At 45.5% G+C, this 7,464-nt stretch overlaps 1 long non-coding RNA gene across 1 annotated transcript; it reads right to left on the minus strand.

Moving 5' to 3' along the window:
* Positions 1 to 3,401: 3,401 nt before the first annotated feature.
* Positions 3,402 to 7,198, minus strand: LOC310744738. Its single transcript, XR_014539721.1, has 2 exons — positions 7,016 to 7,198; positions 3,402 to 3,586 (listed from the first exon to the last, which is right to left on the minus strand). It is a non-coding gene; the product is annotated as an uncharacterized lncRNA (long non-coding RNA).
* Positions 7,199 to 7,464: the final 266 nt, after the last annotated feature.

A 7,464-nucleotide genomic window follows, 5' to 3' on the forward strand; every position in this document is an offset into this window, starting at 1 on the left:
GAATCTACATATTAAATACCAACAGGCAAAATGCTTCTTTCTTTTGAGGAATGATTTCCAGGAATCCCAGAAATTATTGCTGACAACTGTAAGCTACTGACAAGTGTTGGTTATTAGTGTAGGAGTCGAGCTACGATAATCTTTTCCCAGCTACACAGCTCTTTCTGCCAAGCTGTAGAGGTGACAGATGCTTATTGCTTAAAATGCAAGTCCAACTAATCTTTAGTCTAGTTGTAAAGCAGCCAGTAATAAGAGAAATTAAGTAGACCCCTCTCTCTCTTTTCACTTAGCTAAATGCCAGCAGCATGCCAAATTCTGTAGCGACTCTCCCCCCCAAAAAAACTTTTTTTCTCCTTTCCCCCATCAGCAGTACATAGAAAGCTGTTGTAAACCAGGTCAAACTATCTGTCATTTTGTATTGTTGTTGGACTCCAACTCCCATCAGCCCTGGCCATTGTGCTCAGGGATGACGAGAGCTAGAGTTCAACCACATCTTGAAGGTGTGTCATGCTGGCTACCCCTGATCACGACAATGGTGTAAGGCCATTGTTGGATCTTCTAATGCAGTGTTTCCCATCATCCCCAACCGCTGGTCTTGCTAGCTAGGGATGATGGGAGTTGTAGTCCAAAAAACAGCTGGAGACCCAAGTTTGGGGAACACTATTAATGCTTGTGGGGCATTCAGCATTCAGGCTTCCCACCAACAGTTGCTTCCCTCTTTCTGATTATTTTCACTATGCTGAGAGTAGGGGTCATGTGTGTGAAGAGAGTGGATAGGAGGTGAGGCTATAGACTGACTTGCAGCCAGTGTTGGTCCAAGACATTTTTTGTTGCCTGAAGTAGAGCACTAAATGGCACCCCACGTGCTGAAGGTTTGCTTTGCCATTCAAACATAAATCCCTGCCTTCCGTTTGATTCCACCACCTGAAGTAGCTCTGTGTCACTTTTCTGCATGACAGGGTCAGTTCTAGCTGTAGGGAGGCTTGAGTTTTGCCGGCAGCAGAAAGTCAGGCTGGCTCCGCCTTTGTTGCCAAGTGCAAGAGACACTGTGCCAAATCAGCTGGGTTTGATTTCTAAGACGGCAAGTCTCCGATCAGCTGATCGCACAATGCTATCTATGTAAGCCCTGACAAATAGCTCATGGTGCTGCATGTGGCAGCGATGTCAGGTGACTGGCTCCACCCACATGCCAAACTTGGCCAACAAGGCTGGGGGAGAGAAAGATCAGGCCCACTGGTCAGATCCAGTTCCCTACCGCTACATGGAATCTCAAAGGCAGGGTATCACCCATTACAAGATGTGGGTGATAAACTACAGGGGTCAGCCATCTCTCCACACACACCCCTGTAATGGCACGGCATCATGATTTAGCATCATTTCTACTGGGTATTCCGTCCCAAATTAGAAACAACTGGTTGTAGGAGGCTGGTGACAGAGCAGTGCCATTCCCCTTCCCCTCTGCTATGCCATCCCCTGAAAGTTCAGTGAATTTGCCCACCCAGGCTGAAAAAAATATGGAATTGTCATCACCACCTTTTCAGGAAACGGGTGGTCCCATGGAAGGGGGCCTTATACTGTAGTGGTGCCAAAGTCTAAAACACAGGTGCAGAATGATGGAAGAGCAAAGAAAACAAACTGCTAATTTTTCTCATATTCATCTCATAATGTAAAGCTTTTTTCCAGGAGCTGTCTAAGGATGCCTGAAGGCAAAAGGGAGCCTATATTTTGAAATGGAGGCTTGAGGGAACGAAGGAGGCAGTAGACATAGGCTTCCAGATAAGATGAAACATTTCCCCAGTCTATTACACACATTCTAATAGCCTACAGTAAATACCACTCCCTTTTTTTTTTCTTAACTGACCTTAGCCCTGAATACAGGCATTTATTTAGTAGTCAGAAATAAAGACAGGGGTTATTTTAGTGTGAGGTTATTTTAATTGTATGTTTTCATATATATATTTAATGATACGTGCTATATATTTTTACCATGTCTTATATTTTTAAATTGCACCCTGATCGAGCCTGAAGGATAGAGTAGCCTAGGGATCTAAATAAATAGATGAAGTCTGATTCTGTAGGAAACCATGACCTAACGCAGACAGGGAAGACTCATGACAAGCAATGCAATCATCTCCTACGGATCCCACCAGAAGGCCGCCTTTGTAAATGGCCAGGTAGTGCAATTTCATAAAGTCTGTTGCAGAAAGCAGAAATCTGTTGCAGACAGGCCCTCCCACTGTTTGGATTGTGGGGAGGAGGTTTGTGGTAGAAGCTCTGCCCCTGATCTATACACATTTATTAGAGCATGAGATGAGGGTCCATCAACCCTCTTCTCTTCTCTTCAGATGTTTAAGCAAGTGGTAAAAGAGGAAGTATCAGCCACTCCCCTCTAGTCTACATGCATTTGTACCCCAACTGAACATTGGTAAGAGTTACTTTTATCACACTACAACAAAGGAAGCAATATAGTGATACGTCACAAAGTTGAAAAGGAAGGGGCACCATTGGGCGCTGGGCTGAAACTGCCCCCCGCTCCCGCCACTGCCAGCACCTGGTGTAGGGAGGAAGGAGGCATTGGAAAAGGAAGGTAAGGCAGGCAAACCCCACCTGTGATATGCCGCTGGGTGATGGCACCATTGTGTTCTGGCCCTCAAACCGGTGCTGGACAATGTATCAATACATCACCCAGGCTTAAGGGATACCTATAGCACTGGCATTCTTCTGGCCAGTGAAAACTTAGCTGATCATGCAGGCATTCCTTGGCACTGATATTTGTTTGTTTGTTATTTTGTTGATTTTATTTTGTGAATTGTGTTATTTTTACAACAAGCAGTGGTCTATAATTTTAAATAAAATAAGCAAGTCATCGCAATTCTGTAATTCATGAACTGATTGGTGAGCCAAACGTTTTGGGAAATCTGAATATTTTTTTCATTGCTGAAATCAAGTTTTGATTGTATCTTGGATGAGCTCATTTGAAATTAAGTTGTGCATAGATCCACACCTTGATATCGTGAAAGCAATATTCTTCAGATGTTTTGCCAGATGGGTCATAATGTGCAGGTGCAATTGCTGAGAGGCTCTGCCGACAGTTATTAGTTTGCATTTCATTTGCAAGGCAGGCACCCACAAAAGCCCGGCTTATTGTAAGTTTGGCATTGTCTGCATGAAAATGTACCCATATGTTACGGCCAGACAGAAGGCAAGAGACTATAGCAGTTGACCCTTTGACCTGCAATATTCCAGAATAATATTGGAGTAAAGAGTTGGGCTTAGGGATTTAGTAAATGGCAGTCCCCCTGACCTTAATTACTCTAATGCCTCCTCTAATCCTATCAGGGCTCTGTGAACGAAATGCATTTTGAGTATCTAAAGAAAAGATTACTCGCCCACCATTAAGCTGCAGTTGGAGCACATCGTGTTAAAAATTCAACAGAATGTAATACAAGTCACCTGTTGCCCAGGAATCTGCCCGTGTCAGAGAGCAAATCAAGCCACATTAATCAGCCACGAAAGGGGCAGGTCAGCGTTGCCCATGTCTGCCTGGCACTGTGCGTTCTTTTTGTTGGGTTCAGCATCACAGCTTCTGCAAAAGGAAAGACAGAGTGGAAAGCGTGTCACCGACACTTTTGACCTTCTCCCACACAAATATTTGGGGCTAACTTCACAAGGCAATGAGAGAGAGCAAAGCACATGTTTCTAGCAAGAGGCACTGCGATCCTCAGAGCTGCAAAGAGCTGCAAGCAACTTCCCCCCCTTCCTGCCTTTCTTTCTTTCTTTCTTTCTTTCTTTCTTTCTTTCTTTCTTTCTTTCTTGGCTTCAAGGCCTTGCAGCTACATGGTGCCAAGAAACCCACACAGTGACTTTGAAAGTAATTGCGTATTAACAGCCGCGATGGCAAGGATTAACATCTCCGTGTGTATCATTAGCAGAGGTCTTTAATATCTACAAGAGACATTATTTAAATCTCGGCTAAATTGCAATTAAGCAATGAAAAAATCCCGCCCAATGCAGAAAACTAATCAGGATGCAGGAACTCTGGTGTACACCTGGTACTCCCTGTAGGGTTGGGTGAATCTGTCAATTCTGGTTTCTCTCAGTTTCTCATTTTTCCAGCCTTAAGTTCGGTTCTCCACATTTTCACATCAGTTTGCAATTTTCTTCTTAAAAGTTCTCAGAAAAAAACATCTCAGCATTTTAGTGCAAAGTGCTCCTAATGTTTACATTCCCCCCCCCAAACATTTTTCAGTGCAGATTAGGTAAACTGGGCTTTTAGTGTTAGCTGAATTTCATTTCTCCCCCATCCCTCACTTCCTGCCATGAAATAAACTCCACATGCAATTCAGAGGAGGCTGCCAATCTGTACAATTATGACTTTGAAATGAATGGGACCCTGTGGATCCCAAGGCAAGGGGCGGGCATCCATCTGATAACACACACACCTGTTTTTGACTGAGATGAGAGTTGTTATTGCTGGTTTGTAAATGGAAACAACTAATTTCATGAGGCATCCTGATTTTCTCCCACCTGGGCCTTCCCCTGAGATGAAAAGAAAGAGACAGGGATACCTGTGGTTCTTTGTGAAGTGAGAGTTGATGAGCTGCTTGAACTCTTTACTTGAACTCAGATGGACAGAGGTTTATTTGTCTATCAGTCAATGCCTCCACCAGATTTTTATGCCACCCTTTTATGCCACAGGCAATTATCAGGGCAGTTTACCAAAGCAATGGAATAAAAATACAAAACAAACAAACCACCCAGCTAAATCAATGGAACAGTAGGATAGTAAAGGCACCCACATCCATGAAAAACTCTTTCAGGTGGGAAAAAAATGGAGAAAATACATTAACTAGGCGTTAACCTGCTGGGGTGCCACAGAGGCCATCTTCACCTGAGAATCATTTGGAGAAGGACCTCTGAAGAGCCAAGTCTACAGGCAAGTTGCTGTGGAAGTTGGTGTTTCTTCAGGAAGCCAGGCCTCAAACCATGTTGCTATAGATGGATGTTGTCCATGGTTTGCAGGGCTGAAGGTGCCTTTGGGCAGAACCTTCCAACTGCAACATAAAAAGTGCACCCAAGCCAGCTCACTAACCTTGCAAAGATACTGCAAGCAACCTCTAAGGACCTCCAGCCAAATCAGTGCTGTTGTGGGTGCAGGTGTGTGGTGAAATTTTTCGTAGGGAACCAGAGCTAGCGAGGGCAATTGGTGAGGCGGCGGCAATGTTGCATGTGTGAACATTGAGCCTCCCTTCCTAAGCTGGGTAGAAGCTTCCTGGGCTTTGGGAAGGTCTCTGACAGGGTGCTGGAGACCTCCTGCCTCATTCCCAAAGCCAGGAAAGCTTTGGAAAGGTGGCTGGAGGGCTCTTGGGCCCGTTGGATCATCACAACATTTAGGAGACTAGCTTAGTATCCCATGTCCACTGACTGCATATCACTGAAGTAAAAAGAACCAGGGCGTAGGCTGCTGCTTGCAGTTCTCTTCACCTCTCAACCTTCCTCACAGGACTATTATGAAAACAAAGCAGGATAGCCCCTCTGTATGTAATCCATTTTCTAAGGATGTACAAACACATCTAGTCCAAAGTTTTGCTCCTAGCATGAGCTAGCCTCCAACAAACAGGACACAACAGGGAACGGCTTACCCCTGCAACAACTTGCTGCTTAAAAGAACTAGCCTGCGTAAATTCCAGTTTTTCTCCTGTCTGAATTTGCCTGCAGGTGTTTCTGTACAACCTAAAGCCCCTTTCCCCAATCTGATGCCCTCCAGAGGCTGCAGTCTAACCTTTATCTGGAGGGCACCAGGTTGAGGAAAGTCACAAGGAAAACAGGACATGCACTTGAGTTTTGGGGCTTTGAAAACAGTAATTGCGTGGACAGGCGGAGTCCCCAGATCCCGAGCGGTCCCCCGCCCCGTCATGTGGAATAACGACTCAAGACAACGTGCTATGGGATTAAATTGGCCACAACTTTATTAAATTTCAAATGTGGGTAGACCTTGGCTCAGGCATTGGGCGTTCTCCCTCCCTAGTCCCCAGCCGGGGACCTAGGGAGCTTCAGGGTTATCCAGCGTGTGTGTGTGTGGGGGATGGGCCGGCTCTGGAGAACATATGTTCAAGCAGAGATAGCCGCCCCCGTTACGCCGCCGCCGCAGGGGAGAGCAATGACGACCTTTCAGCGTACGGTCAAAGCCTCCCTTCAGAAACCCCTTTAACAGGGAACCCTGGTATCGCCGCCGCAAAGAGGAAGTTGGACTAAAGGATTCCGCCCAAGGCCTGATACCGCCAAAGTTGTGAGGTTTTGCTACGGGAAAGGCAAAACCTGCCAATGCAGGGAAATTCCTTTCCGGCCCTTTAACAGTGACCTTGACATAGCAGCGCCCGCATACCTGTGAAGATAAGTTAACCTGCAAAACCTATGAAGAAAAGTTAACCTGCAAAAGAAGACATTAACTGAGGGTGGGTAGGGTGGGAGAAGCTCTGGAGCCAAGTGAGGATTCCCAGGTAAGATCCTCCCTCTATTGTGTGGGCAGGTAATCCCTCCCCTACCTGGCCTGGTCTCCTTGGCAACGCTTCCCCCAGGTGGGATTGGACAACTGACTGAGGTAGGCGGAGACCTCCAGGTATCCCACCTGAGGGAAGGCAAAGCCAAGCCTATGCTGATGGGGCCGCTCCAGATCTAGGGCTGCGCGCGTCCACGCAAAGGGCGCCCCCCGTTTTAAGCGGGGAGCGGTCAATACCGGAATTTCTTTTATGAGTTAAGAAATGACAGAATAGATGGATAGGAGCAATATTCCTTTCTCAGAGGCCTGAAACCTTAGAGTTTGTTTAGGTAATAACTTCATTCCAGAAGAACATTCAGAGGAAGGAAATATCTCCCTTGAAGCTAATTAACCGACAGCCTGCAAGCCCTGTCCAAGAGGGCTTGTTCTTAGGATCTAAATTTTATTTATGCTTTAAAACCGGGTTTGCTGAATATACATAAAAAAGCCGAAATAACAGTTGAAAATTATACATACCATATAACAAAACTTCTTTGGGGGGTGGGGTGTTGAGGAGCAGAGGTTGTGGGGCAGCATAAACTCTTAACCTGAAGTGATTTGTGGAGAATGTGGTCTAGCTGAAGGATAATGGGTGTAAAAGAAAACAGAGGGAGGGGAGCTGGTGGAGCTTGAGGGGAAAATGGTAATCCTTAAGTTTCAAGCCGATAGCAGCTAAAACCCGGAACTAGTTATTTACAGTATTCTAAGGCACTAATAAACCATTTTTTCCTGGCGGAGGCAGAGGGAGAGTATTGTTTGTCTAGGAAGAGATTTGTGTGTTTAATTGGATGACACTCAAGAACAGGAGAATGGATGGACTCTGAGCCAAAATTGGGCAGCTAACAAATATGACTAATATGTTGATTTTGGCTTGCTAGGTTTCTCATTTTCCGAATCTTAATTTCAGCAGTCCACAATTCTGCAGC

Source organism: Podarcis filfolensis, assembly GCF_964270895.1.
Source record: "Podarcis filfolensis genome assembly, chromosome: 11".
NCBI classification, from domain to species: domain Eukaryota; kingdom Metazoa; phylum Chordata; class Lepidosauria; order Squamata; family Lacertidae; genus Podarcis; species Podarcis filfolensis.